At 46.7% G+C, this 14,119-nt stretch overlaps 1 protein-coding gene across 1 annotated transcript in view; it reads left to right on the top strand.

Moving 5' to 3' along the window:
- Nucleotides 1-3,699: 3,699 nt before the first annotated feature.
- Nucleotides 3,700-14,119, top strand: part of ARHGAP35 (Rho GTPase activating protein 35) — a 136,426-nt gene continuing 126,006 nt past the window's right edge. The window contains 1 exon segment of the mRNA XM_051989308.1: nt 3,700-4,032. The gene's annotated coding sequence lies outside the window, so the exon portion shown is untranslated.

Below are 14,119 nucleotides of genomic sequence, written 5' to 3'. Positions count from 1 at the left end.
AAACATTTTGGCACATGTGGGTCCCTTTCCCCTTTTTTGTGATGTCTTTGGGATACAGGCCCAGTAGACGATTACTTTTTTTTTTTTTTCCTAGAAAGCCAGTATGGCCTAGTGTTTAGAGAGCTGGCTGTGGAGACCTGGGTTTCCAGTCCTCTGTTTGACTCTGGGAAAAATCATTTAACCTCCGAGAATGGTTTCACTACAGAGCTTCCCAAACTTTTCCCATTTGCAACCTCTTTTTTGCCCAAGAAATTTTTATCCAATCTTGGGTATATAAGTATATAAAATAGATATACAAACCAAACACTCACTGATAATAAATCATACATTTATTTTAAAACAAATTTTTGGTATAAATGCAATTTTATCATTTATTAAAGAGAAAGAAAATTTGCATACTAATGAGATGGATCGGCTAGTTTGTTTTTACATAAAGAATTAAATCTTGGCAGAATATTTGATACCTTTTATTGTTGCCAATTTTTTTGAAATCCCCAGACCCCAAATAGAGACAAGATCCACAGTTTAAGAAGCTTTTCTTTACAAAACTGCCTTAAAGGAAATTCCAGAGAACATGCTGATCTGAATCAGTAGAAGGAACTTTCTCCCCAGGTGGTTTGGAGCCAGCCAATAAATCCACTTTTATTAAGTTCTACTATGTACAGGCAGGAGAAACAAAACCAAAAAAAGACAGTCTCTGCCCTCTAAGAGCTTACAATCTAATGGGAAAGCTAAATATGGACAAACAAATCACAGATTTTATTTTCTGTTTAATACTAGGAATTTCAAGAAAAAAATGAAATATTACCTACCAAAGGATATACCAAATAAATCTGAAATAGTGAGGGAGGGTGGACCCAGCCATTGTCGGGGAATGACAGGGACAGAAGATAGTGCTGAAGCAAAGTTTGAAGTAATGGATTCTATGGGGCCAGAAGGGAGAGGGTTCAAGTTCCAGGCACAGGAACTGTACTGAGGCACAGCGTTCAGTATGAGTTAGGTTGGACCTAATATGGAGTACATGAAGAAGTAGGGTAGAATTAGGGTGAAAACCGGGACTAACTTGTAAAGAATTTAGAATGCCAGAGTTTATATCTGACACTCAATAAATGCTTATGAATTTTTACCAAAACAGGGAACTCTATGACCACCTCTCATGTGTATCAATTAGCAAGTATTTATTGTAAAAAGTAAAGAAACATAGGGACAGGGACTGGATCTGGGGATTTCATTGTTTAAGGGAACTCGAGGGTAGTGAAAATTTCTCCTCCAATACAGGTCAGCACTGTCTTTGCAGCTCTGAAGGTGGTCCAGAACACTGAAAGGTTAAGGGTCACAGCCTGTGGCAGGATTCAAATTCAGGTCTATATTGCCTTGAGGGGATGGGAAGGAGGAGACACAGTATTTATTAAGAATCTTCATTCTGGGAAGCACTTTAAAAGGATCAGTTCGGTAAGCAACATCATCCCTCCAGGAGGACAAACACCATAAATCATCACTCTATGATATGTATCTAAAAAGGAAGAAGCTGGACTCCCTGGTCCCTGAGGGCCCTTCCAGACTCAATCTTGCAGTGTGGAGTTAGAAAACCTGGGTCCCAGACCTCATTCTGATAGACCAGCTGTGTGACCTTCGGCTTCTGCTTCCTCAGGGAGCAGTTTCGTTTGCTGAAGGCACTGGCCTAGAGTCCAGGCCCTAGACTCCCTCTGAGGCCTCTTCTACCTCTAGTTTGTTCTTTGTCTCCAAAGAGAAGGAATGACAGCCTCAGGGAGAACGGGACTGAAGTGAGACAGCGCTGCTGCCCCAAGTCATCAGCCTTACTTTCTCTTCCGGAGTCACAGAATGCAGCAGCAGGGCAGAAGGCAGGATGACCAGCAAGCGCTGGGGAGTCAGTGGATGACAGGCAACTTTGATGTCTGACCAAGCTCCCAGAACGCCACAGCATCTGCATTAGCTGCCCGCATGGCCACTGGAATAAGCTCTTTTCATTCAGTCATGGGGGGAGGGGAGGTCTTCACATGCTTGGGGCAGACTTCCCCCTAACTCACTGCCGGTTTGAGACCCATTGTTACCCTCAATTTGGTTTAGTCCAGCTGCAGAGGGGGTCACAGGAGCTCTAATGCTGTTCTTGCTGTAGCTTTTCAGAGCTACAGCTGAGAGCTGGGTGCTGGGAGGACTCTACAGGTGGAAGAGTTGCCCTAAAAAGGGGTGTGCAAGCTGAATCACCAGAGGTGCTGGTTCTCCCTAACACCCCTTGTATACTTCATCTTTAAAATGGAGAGGGGCCGGACTGTCTCAATCCCATTCTCAGCCCATGTGCCTTCATCCAGGTCCTGTTCCTTCTTTAACTTTCACATCTCAGAATGCCTGCCTTCATTCAAAGCTCAGCTGACCTCGGACCACGGACCACGCACCCGACTGACCCCAGGAAGTGAGCTCTATGGGCAAACAGATGGTAAAGAGCGGCCCCAAATCCAGGGTCCTCATTTTGACTCCGCCTTTCGTTCAACCTGACAAGACAAGCGTTTTAGGTGCCTACTATATACTGACATGAAACAAACCCTTGAGGAACCTGAACTGTACCGAGAAGCCACGCCCCCAACCGGCAGACATGAAAAACTCTACGCTGACGTTAAAATGGGGAAGGGAGAGGGGGAGGGCACCCCAGCCGCCAAGTCTCCGAGGAGCCTTGAAAGCAGGGGGGCATTGCAGAAAGGTCCGGGGCTCGAGGGCGCTTCAATCGACTTCTGAAGCGGACCGGGGCCCAGCAGGGCTGGTCCCTTCCCATGTCCGGCTCGTTCTGCGCTGGAGGATCTGGGCAGATCCGGGGGCCTGTGCTGACCAGGCCCTGGGCCCCCCGCTTTCCTGAGGCTGCCCAGCTAGTACCCGCAGGCCTCTGCAGTAGAACACGCGCTGCCCGGCTCCGCCCATACAGGGGCAGGACCGACGGAATCCAAGTCCCTGATTGGGCGGTTGGGACCACGCCCTCTAGGTTCTCCAACTCCCTCTCGGGCTGCGGCCCTGCCCTGGCCCTCCCCTCCGCGTTTTCTTCGAGCTCCCTAAGGCGGCTCCGCGTGCCCCCTCCGCTCGCTCCCCACGGGGGGCTGCGACTCAGGCCCGCCCCGCGCTCTCATTGGCGGATCACACCTCGCGCGAGCCGGTGGGTTCGCGCTAGGCCGATATGCCCTCCCCTTTCCTCTGCTGCGGTGGTGCTGGGAGCTTCTGTGCGGCCGCGCGCGTCGGCGTGAGAGGCCTCGCACCGGGCGCGCCCTCTCCCCTAACCCCGGCCTCTGGGTGCCTCCTGCGGCCCTAGAGTAGAAGCTGTCGCGCACGCGCTCCCCCGCCCCGCTGCGGCTAGCGCTTGACGGGCGTGCGCGCTCTCAGGCTCCGCCCCCTCGTGCAGTGTTGTGTCGCGCGCCGAGCAGCGTGCGCGCGCTCGGGCCTCTCTCCCGTCTCTCCCCCCACCCCCCCAGCCTCGCGCCGGGTCTCGCGCCCCTTCCTGCCCCTCCCCCCTCGGTCCAGCCTCGGCGGCGGTTGGCCGGGGTACATCGCGCGTGCGCTCGCTCGCGCTGGGGCTCACGCTCCCCCTCCCCGCCCCTCGGCCACCTTCCCACGGCCTCGTAGCGCGCTCTCGGGCCGGGTCTCGCGGCGGCGCCCGGGGAGGGCAGGGCAGGGCTGCGGCGCGGTACAGCGCGGCCCGGCCCGCCGTTCGCAGCGGCCGCCCCTGTCCTCGCCCCTCCCCCAGCGGCGGCGGCGGCCGAGCCCGAGCCCGGCGGGGTGTGAGGGAGGGAGCGAGAGCGCGGCCCCTCCCCCTCCCTTCCCGGACCCTCCCCTCTCCCCCGCCCGCCGCCGGCCCCTCCCCCTCCCGGCCCGGGCGGCGGCGACAGCGGCGGCAGCGGCAGCAGCAGCAGGAGCAGCAGCACTATCACCAGCGGTAGCAGCGGCGGCAGCGGCAGCAGAGAACATGGCGCCGGGGCCGCCGCCGCCGCCTCCGCCTGCCCGAGCCCCCAGGCCCGGCCCGCGCTGAGCCCGGTGAGTGGGGGCGGGGTGGGCCGGGGAGGGGCGCCGCGGGGGGGGGGGGTTGGTGGGGGCCAGGCCCCGCAGGGCTCGGTGGCTCCCCCATTCCCAGGAGCTGGCTCGGATGAGGCTCCCTTTCTTTCTGCTGGTGCATCTCCCTCCCCTTCCCTCGAGTGGGGCAGTGAGGATCCGGGGAGGGCTCGCTGGGGGGAGCAGCTGTGCCCCCTTCCCGGCAGGGGCGCACGGTTTGCTGGGCACCGGGGGAGCAAGCATCGGGGTTCCTGTTCCACCCCCCCTCCCCCATTCCCATGGATTCTCGGGACGGGGGGGCGGGCGCGGCGTAAGGGTCCAGATTTCCGAGCTTGGGAACAATGGAGGCATTCTTGGGAGTAGGGGGTGCTTCCCCCTTAGAGCCCCCAGGGAAGGCTTTCCCCGTGGAGCCGGGGGAGGGTTCCCCTCTCCCCTCCCCCTCCGAGCAGCCGTGGCCTGCTCCCTCCCGGCGCTGCAATCTGCGGGCTGCGGCTGGAGTGCAAACACCTTGAGGGCAAGGACCTCGGCCCCGGCCTTGGGTGCCCGGCCGCGCGGGGAAGTGGCGGCCCCCGGGGCCAGCGAGCCTCGGCTTCCCTTCTCTCCTTCGTCTCCCTCCAAAACTTAGCCGGCGGATTGTTCCGTTTTGTGAAGGTCTCTTTTCCTTCATTTCTAGCCTTTCTTCCACCTTCCTTCATGCTACAACCCCCCTTCCCCCCCCCGCGGTCGGGAGCTTGCTGGGGCTTCAGTTGACAAGCCTTTTGGGGGGGGGGTCTGCTGTTGGGTGTGAGGGGACAGCGCTCTCAACTTGTCCACCCTCCCCTCCCCATGGGCCCTTTTTGTATTTAGTGCCCGAGGTCTCTGGGAAACTCCCGGGTCAGCCTTGGATCAGCCTCGGGTCAGGGGGGGCAAACTTTGGGTTTGGACAGAACGACTTCCTTTGGGGTCCTTTGTGTCTTGGCCTTCCCAGCCTCTGAAGGCCTAAAGGGGCTGCCGGTGGCTTGTGGAAGGAGAGTGCCCAGCGCCCCGGCTTCCCCTGGTTCCTGGGGAGGGGCTTCATGGGGGAAGGAGGCTCTAAGGGAGAGGTCCAAGCAGAAGCCACCCGCCCTCTTTGGGGCCCTTTCTAGCCTCGATGCCCTCTTTGGGGTACTAGGCGATTAGGGGGCGTCTTAGCAGCTTGTGACGGTGCAAGTCACTCTTCCCTGATGCCGGGCTTCCAGGGTTGGGGTAAGGAGCAAGTGGATTCATGGGCCCTTCAAGTTGTATTAAGGTATGCGCTGTCACACCGGGGAGAGGAAGGAACTTCTGACTTCGTGTAATTGAGTCCCCTTGTTTTTAAACACGAGGGAACTGAGATCAGAGGTGATTTGTGGCAGATTCTGCAGAGAGCTAATGGAGTCAGGAGTTGAAAGCAGTTCTCCAACACCAGATCCCGTCTGCTGCCCCAGCATGTTGCTGTCAGCCAGGGAAGAGTCGGAGGAGTCGTCCTGGCCAGCTCCTGTTGGATGTGGGGGGGAAAGGGGGTGGGCTGAAGCTGTGTCGGGGCTCCTCCAACTAGGAGTGTCAGCTGGGATGCCAATCCCCAAATCCTCACGTGTCTTAGTCGTGCCTTAACTGAGGATTTGGGTCCTGACCACATGGATAGAAAAGGCTTTTTTTAAAAAGTGAATTTTGTGAACACATTAAGCTGGGGGGGGTGCCCCCAGGGCAATTACTTATTTGGGCAGTGATCATCTGAGAGGGTCTTAAGTGAAGCACCCATTGGTCTTTGTTAATTCTAGCACTTATAAAGAAATAGTTCTGTGTGAACACTTTTCAGATGAAGAGCCATATTCAGGGTGATCCACAGAATTGAACCATTGATTTCCTCAGCGGCTAAGGAGTCTGTGAGGTACTATGTGGGAGTGTGGGAAGGGTCTCAAGGCCTGGGTTCTAGCCCTGCCTCTGGGGCCTTAGGGAAGGCTGTTTCTCCCTTTGAAAAATAAGGGGTAGACTAAGTGGTCTTCAAGATTCCAGTGCCAGGAATTATACAGTCCCAGACAAGACAAGCTTTGCTGATGCAGAGGGCTGTGTGTGTGTGTAATGTTTATTATGTGAATGACACTTGGGTGGGTATAAAGTATTCCAGATTAGCCTTAATGTGAATGGGGGGTAAAAGATCCCAAGTTCTGAGATTCTGGAGAGGCTTTTCTTACAGATTAGCGGCTGTCATTGTGTGGTCTTTTGCATGTGAGCTCATTGGAGCTTTATGGAGACCTGTGTGTGATGCAGGAGTAGTGCCTGCATTACAGGGATGAAATAGTCACATGGGACAACAGGAAGGGCCCAAAGATGCTAGCATGCATGTGTGGGTCTTGACATTTAAGAGATGTGTCCTCCTGCGCAAGTCCTAGCACCTCTTGGACCCTGGATTTTTCACCTGTAGGTGTTAGACTGGACAATTCCAGCTCACTGCACAGATAAATCTTAGAACTCTGGGATTTCCTTAAAGTCACACAGTAAGTAGCAGACCCAGGCCTTGAAACTGGCTCTTGTGACTTTCCAAAGCCAGTTTTCTGTCCGTTATCCTATCCCTCTCTATAGAAGCTTCTGTCATGTTCTGAAACAACATCCAGGTTGTCCCCATGGGCTCCCAGTCAGATTTACACAATAGGAGCCAAATAGAGAGAGGCACAGAGGGTGGAATGTTCTTGTCTGGATAATTGGTGCACTAAAGACCAGCAGATTCCTAGATACATGCAGTAGACCAGATCCTGCCACTGGCTCTTGCACTGCAGACTTCTGAGGTGTCAGCCTTGGCTGTCAGGACCAGCTAATGTGCCAGCTGAGGCTCTTTGTTTTCATAGTGGTGGCATTTCTTCATCTGGGAACCTCCTCAGAAGGCCTCTGAAGATGGAGGCTATGGCATGGCACAGGAGCAGATTCATCCAGGCGGTTCTCTTTAACCATTCTTCCCTTGCTTCTCTTCTCCCCCCAGGCTCTCTCCAGTCTGGTACAGTTTGGGCCAACACCTTTGGGGGGCCCTACATTGTCAAAAAAAAACTAAAAAAGAAATGGGGCTCCAGTGGATCCGGGGAGTGACCCTTAAGGTTTTATTAGTATGTGGGGAAAGTGAGTCCTCCAGAAATACATACCATGACTTCAGGATGGGAGCAGGTTTTGTCACAAGTTTTCTTCCATCCATCCCTTGTTCCTGCCAGCTGGGGAAAGCCTTCAATCAGTCCCTGCCTGCAGTGTTGAAAAAGATCCCCAGGTTTCAGAGCTGGAAGGAGGTTTAGAGATTACTTAGTGTCTCTGATTCACCTGATAGATGAGGAAATAGGCCTGGAGAATTGAAGCAGCTTGCCCAGGTCATTGTGGATAATTGGAGAGCCAGGCTTTGTCCCCAGGTCTCCTGACCCCCTAAGGTGGACTAATCACACCCCAGGAAGAGAGATGGGGGCTTAGCTCTAAAAGAGGTTCTAAAGGCTCTTCCTCCTCCTGGTTTCTAAATAGGTGCCACCTGCTGGGCTTGTTGCTAGGCCTACTGAGACAAAGTGACACTGTCCTTGCCTCAGGAGGTTTGCATTCTCTTTGGTGGCACATCCCCATGAGGTTCCAGGACATTGCCTGGCTCTTGGAACAGCAGGTCCTTGCTGGGGGAAGCCAGTTTGCCCGGACCCAGTCTATATGAAAGAAAAGCTGGTACCTGTAAGGCTGGCAAGTCAGAGCTGATAGGCAGGGCTTACATCTGACTGTGGTAGGGGGTTAATGAACCAGGGATCCCCCTAAGTAGTAAAGAAGCTAGATTGTAGAGTGTCTGAGAAGTGACTAAGGAGCCTGCAGGTGTAAGCTGGGGTCAGTGTGGGAAGGACTTAAATTGTCAAACAGAGGAGTTGATTTTTGACTCTAAAAGTCAGCCCTGTGAGGAGAGACTGAAGTCTGGGAGGACACTTGGGGAGTAGCAGCCTGGGTCTGGGCCAATGGTGCCAAGGGCCTGAATGCGGGCAGAAGCTGGGGAAGAACGGGGCTGCTGCCCTGCCATCTCTCCAATCTCTTGCTGTCATATTTCCTCTACAGAGATGCAGGCTTGCTACTTTGATGTTTAAAAATAACCCCTAACTCTTGTGTGCCTATGAATTTAGAGCTGGAAGTGGCCCTACAGATGATTTAGTCCAAACTCTTTTAAAAAATGGAGGTTCAGAAAAGCAAAGTAATTGTCCAGGGTCCAAGTAAGCATGTGGCAGCTCCTCATTTCTCTGGCCTCCCCTGGGCTGTGCTGACATGGGGCATGGAGGATAATAAGAGTTCTAAACCCAGGGTTTATGAACTAACTTTAAAAAAATTTCTCACAATTGTATTACAGTATAATTGATATTTGATTTTATAAATGCCTTTTTCATTTTTCTGAGAAGAAATAAGAGAGGGTCCCTAGATTTTACCATACTAACTGTCCGAGGGGTCCAAGATACAAAAAAAGTGAGGAACCCCTCAAATCTGAAGATTTCTTAAAGCCCAGCAAATCCAGTTGCCTTTGCAGAGATGTAGAAGCCAGATCCACAACTAGGGTACTCTAAGGGGGCTTGGATTCGGATCCCTCATTCAAGGAATGAAGGGCTTGAACCATGGCATCTCTTTTTGTTTTACCTATGGGTGCTTTTTAAAAAATCAGAGTGTTTTTCTTTGAGTTATCCATACAGAGATTTGTTTATAATTTGGGAAATAGTAAGGATTGGAGAAGACTTGCTGTGGTGAGCCATGGCATGCATACATCAATGTACACCTCTGGGAACCTTCTTTGAAGAACACTACTAATTTTTTCACAAGTCCTTGTTGATCTCAAATCTCAAATAGCAGTGGTTTCAATAGGGCTTGGGTTACTCCTATTAAAAACAAACAAATCCCTTATGTTGATTTTTTCTGAGAAGTTTTATCTCTAATGTTTGGTATAATGAGCTTTATGAAAGGGAAATTATTCTTGCAAATAACTCAGAGCATAATGTTCATTTTTCTTCAGCTGAAAATAACCTGACTTTTGCTTTTTCTTACCCTCTTTATTGTAACTAATATTTCTAACTTATGAAACTCATTTTGGATAATAAAATTATACATTTGTATACATTTTTGATGTTGCTAATACCTGAGGACTTCTTTGGCAGCTGTGCTGCATTCTGGCCACCCGAGGATATTTGTGTTTAGTGATTTTCTTTTTCATGATCCTACTTTGCCCTTAGGCTGGGTACAAAAAGATGCAAGCTCACTGAAGTCAGTGAGTGTTCTATAAACCTTGACAACCAGGAAATTTAATGTCTTCTTAGGCTGTCTTGAAAGAGGTGCAAGCCAGGGTCTCAATGGCTCTTGGCTGAGACCACTGAAATTTATTGAGTAATAGGGAGCTCTTTGGTGAGGCTTGGGGTTTTGGAATATCACTTAGATAGTTGGTTGAAGCATGAATTGGAGGGAGGAGAGATTAGAGCAGCAGACAGGAGGTTACTAGGAAAGAAGGTCTGAGAATCATCTGGAGAGAAGTGATAATTGAATCCATGGGAACCACGGGGAAATAAAAGTCCTTCTCTAACTACTCCAGGTAAAAGGCAGTGGCCAATGCTTTTGTGCAAATGATAAATCAATTTAAAGTTGTACTTGAACATGTTTCTCATGACTATCAAGGTCTGGTGTCATGTCCACTCTGCTATGTTGTTGCTCAGATTGAACACAGGGACTTTTAATAAATTGAGGAATTCAATTATCTTCATGGGGGGAAAATCTATAAAATATAGTTATATTATGATATAGTTGTATTATATACCTAAATTAAAAACTCCCAGGTTTCATCTCTTAGCGAAAGAAAGCCCAAAATTGCCATTCTCTTCTGCCCAGTGCCTGGACCTGATAGACATTAGACTATTAAGATTCAAACCAAACAAAATGATTGCCATTAATTGCCACCAATAATTAGGAAGCTCCCTTTGTTTAGCAACAATTTGATTTGTGTACACATTAAACTAGGTAATAAATTAATATAAAGTTTTATTAGCTTCCTGGAAATTCGGGTTTTGGTTTATAATTTGTTTGCCCTTCAAGGAAGTGATTTCTTTCAGCGTCCTTTTAAAAGGTTTTGTGATTACAGATATTTTAATCCAAAGTAATAAAGACCTGATACAGCTTTTTGAGATTGTACTTAGACCCCCTTGGCAGAGGTACTACTCTTGTGATTTAATTCTTAATGACTTGAATTCATTGATGAGTTTCTTTAGTCATGTGGCTAATAAATTTTCCCATTTGTTAAAGAATAAAATTGAAGTCTCGTGAGAAATCCCAAAAGTCCAGAATGTTGTAGTGGGTCTATGAAGCAATATTTGACCTGTAAGCAGTTATCTGAAGCCTGATGTTTTCAGATGCATGAAACACAGAACTTTTAATTTTTGAAATTAATAGACATTTAGAAAATTAATCTCTTTTCCCCCATTATTCTCCCTTCTTGTTGGAGAATTTTTTTTTTTAATCCAAAAAATCCAGCCCTTAGTACAAATCTGCATATCTTGGCAAAACAAATTCCCTTAATCTTGTCCAAAAATCTCTTCCTGCATTTTAAATTTACCATTTGTGGTATGTTTCAACTTTATTCTTCTGGACTTGTGACTTATTAAGCCTTGATCAGAGTTTAAAAGTCCTACAAAGTTGTTTTTCTCAATTAAAAAAAGTGGTGCTTCTAGTTCTGCTCCCTTTCCTTTCTTTCAGTTTACTCTGAAGCTGTCCTTTTCAACATTTCTTATGGCACAGTGATATTCCATCACATTCATATATCATAATTTGTTTAGTCATTCTTCAGTAGCATACCCCTTAAGTTTCCAATTTGGGGCTACTACAAAAAGAGCTGCTATAATATTTCTGTATAAATAGATGCTCGTCCTCTTTAATTCTTTTTAGCCATTGGCCTAATAGTGGTATGTCTGGGCATGCATGGTTCACTTTCTGGGAATTATTCTATATTAGTTTCCAGAGTGACAAACAAGTCACAGTATCTATTCTTCCAACATCAGTCATTTTCTTCTTTTTTTCATACCTTCCAGTCTGATAGGGGTGAGGGTTCAGTTACTTTAAATTTTGTTTTGAAAAATATGGTGGTTTATAGCTTGAATTTCTTCCTTTGAAAACTCCTGTTTATGTCCTTTGACCATTATCTTTAGGGAATGACTGTTAGTCCCATAAAATTGAATCACTTTATATCTTGAATATAAGACCTTTATTTAAGAAAGTTATTGAAAAATTTTTCTCTCCATTATCTATTTCTCTTCTCATTTTTATTATATTAAATTTGTTTGTGCAAAAACTTTAAACTTTTCTGTAATCAGAAGAGGGTTTTTTTGGTCTTGTATGATCCTATAGCACTACTTTAGTCATGAATTCTTTCCCCATCCATAGATTCCTGAAGTAATTTCTTCCTTTCTACTGTAATTTGTTTCTGATTAACCTTTCCTATGTAGATCATTTATCCATTTGGATGTTATTTTGTTGTGTGGTGTGAGGTGTTAGTCTAAACCTAATTCCTATCATACAGCTATCCATTTTCCTGGCGGTTTTTGCTTGGTAATTCTCTCAATAACTGAGACCTTGAGATTTATTGAACACTGTGTCACTGTGTTGTTTGTTTTAGTATGTTATTTCACTGACTGACCTCTTTGTTTAAGCAGCATCAAATCATTGTAGGGCTTATGGGTAGTCAGTTTTGGCTCATGGTAGGGTGCTTTATTTGGATCATTTCTTCTCTTTCCTCTTTTACATCCACTTAGTCACCAAATGTTTGAATATCCATGATATGCAAGCAATTATGGAGGTGAAACATGGCATTTCACAAGCTTTAGAGCTACAAGCAAGCCTGTAGAATATTTTGCTAGGCCTCTAGTTCTTTTTTTTTTTTTCTTCTTTTTTTATTATAGCTTTTTATATACAAAACATATGCGTGGGTAATTTTTCAACCCTGACCCTTGCAAAAACTTGTTTCAACATTTCCTCTCCTTCTCTCCACCCTCTCCCCCAGATGGCAGGTAATCGATACATGTTAAATATGTTAAAGTACATCTTAAATACAATATATGCATACATATTTATTCAGTTATCTTGTTGCACAAGAAAGATCAGATTTTGAAAGAAGATAAAAATAACCTGAGAAGAAAAAAACAAAAATGCAAGCAAACAATACCAGAAAGATTGGAAATGTTATGTTGTGGCCCATACTTATTTCCCAGTGTTCTTTCTCTGAGTGTAGCTGGTTTTGTTCATCACAAATCAATTAGAACTGATTTGGATCCTCTCATTGTTGAAGAGTGGCATCAACAATCATCATATAGTATTGTTGTTGAAGTGTGTAAGATCCCCTGGTTCTGCTCATTTCACTTGGAATCAGTTTATGTAGGTCTCTCCAAGCCTCTCCATATTCATCCTGCTGGTCATTTCTTACAGAACAATAATATTCCATTATATTCATATACCACAATTTACCCAGCCATTCTCCAATTGGTGGGCATCCCTTCAATTTCCAGTTTCTAGCCATTATGAAAAGGGCTACCACAAACATTCTTGCACATGTGGGTCTCTTTCTCTCCTTTAAGATCTCTTTGGGATAAAAGCTCAGTAGTAACACTGATGGATCAAAGGGTATGCACAGTTGGATAACTTTTTGAGTATAGTTCCAGATTGCTCTCCAGAATGGTTGGATCCGTTCACAACTCCACCAACAATGCATCGGTGTCCCAGTTTTCCCACATCCCTTCCAACATTCATCATTATTTTTTCCTGTCATCTTAGCCAATCTGACAGTGTATAGTGATATCTCAGAGTTGACTTAATTTGCATTTCTCTGATCAGTAGTGATTTGGAACGCCTTTTCATATGACTAGACATGGTTTCAATTTCTTTATCCGAAAATTGTTCATGTCCTTTGACAATTTATCAATTGGAAAATGGCTTGACTTTTTATTAAATTAAAGTCAATTCTCTATATATTTTGGAGTTCTACAGCTGGAGAAGTAGATCCAGGGCTGGAAAGAAATTTTCCTGAAAGTTGTGTGACTGAGATGCAAGGTTCTTGACTCCCTGCCCCATGCTGCTTATTTATATTGATATCCTCTTAGATATCCAGTTTCCAATATTGCCAATATTATACTAATGCATATAGTAGGATAATTTTGTTCCACTTATTTTTCTTTTGAAATTGAATGTTCAGGATAATTAACAGTTGTCCCTAGCGTTGGAGGAATAGGTTTACTAGTAGTATGCCTATTAATGTTAATGATATCTTTATTTTTTTATAATTGTGTTTCATTTGTGAATGTACTTGGTCATACCACCTTGTTTTAGACTTTTCTAGAAAGGGAGACACATAGCGTTAGGCTGGCAGCATAACCCTACACTGACAGTGTGATCTGCTGAGCCAAACATTTTTGCAAGGATAGGATCCCTACTGCAGTTAAGAGTAGCTTGAGGCGATAGAGGTCGTTGAATATTTTGCTCATTTAGTCCTCATCCAAAGCTCTATGAAACAGGACAATGATTACTGACAACCTGTGAGGTGGAGATGGGGAGTGGTCTTAGCTGTTGGGATCCCCTTTTACACTGGAGGGATCTAGAGTTCAGGGAGGTGAAAGAGATTCATCTAGGCTCTATTAGTGACAGCATCAAAGCCCTACCAAAATGATTATATCAGATTCATTTTTCAAAGTATCTAATATCTACAATTATCATATTAGAAAAAAATGGTCACTTTTTGTCAACCCTCAACTTGTCCTTTTATCAGTAAGTTGGTTTTTGATTTGTTGATAAATGAAGATGATTTTAGGATTCTCTAGCTTTAGCTTAGTAGGGTTCAGGAATTCCTTTCCTTCCTTGGACCTAGGTAGGCCCTGGCAAATTTCTGTGGCTGTGGATCACTCAGCTCAGAGTTGTGAGATTCAGTAGACAATGAAGCCCAGAACAGTTTCTTTAGGGGATGAGATTGTTGGGTGTGAGGCTGCCCAAGGAGAGACCCAGTTGGAAACAGAAGGAACATCTCAAAGCTTCCTTGCTGATGAGTACCAGGATTGGGCAGGGAATTGCT

The sequence above is a fragment of the Antechinus flavipes genome, chromosome 3, assembly GCF_016432865.1.
Source record: "Antechinus flavipes isolate AdamAnt ecotype Samford, QLD, Australia chromosome 3, AdamAnt_v2, whole genome shotgun sequence".
Taxonomy (NCBI): domain Eukaryota; kingdom Metazoa; phylum Chordata; class Mammalia; order Dasyuromorphia; family Dasyuridae; genus Antechinus; species Antechinus flavipes.
This window is presented reverse-complemented; position numbering and strand designations above follow the sequence as displayed.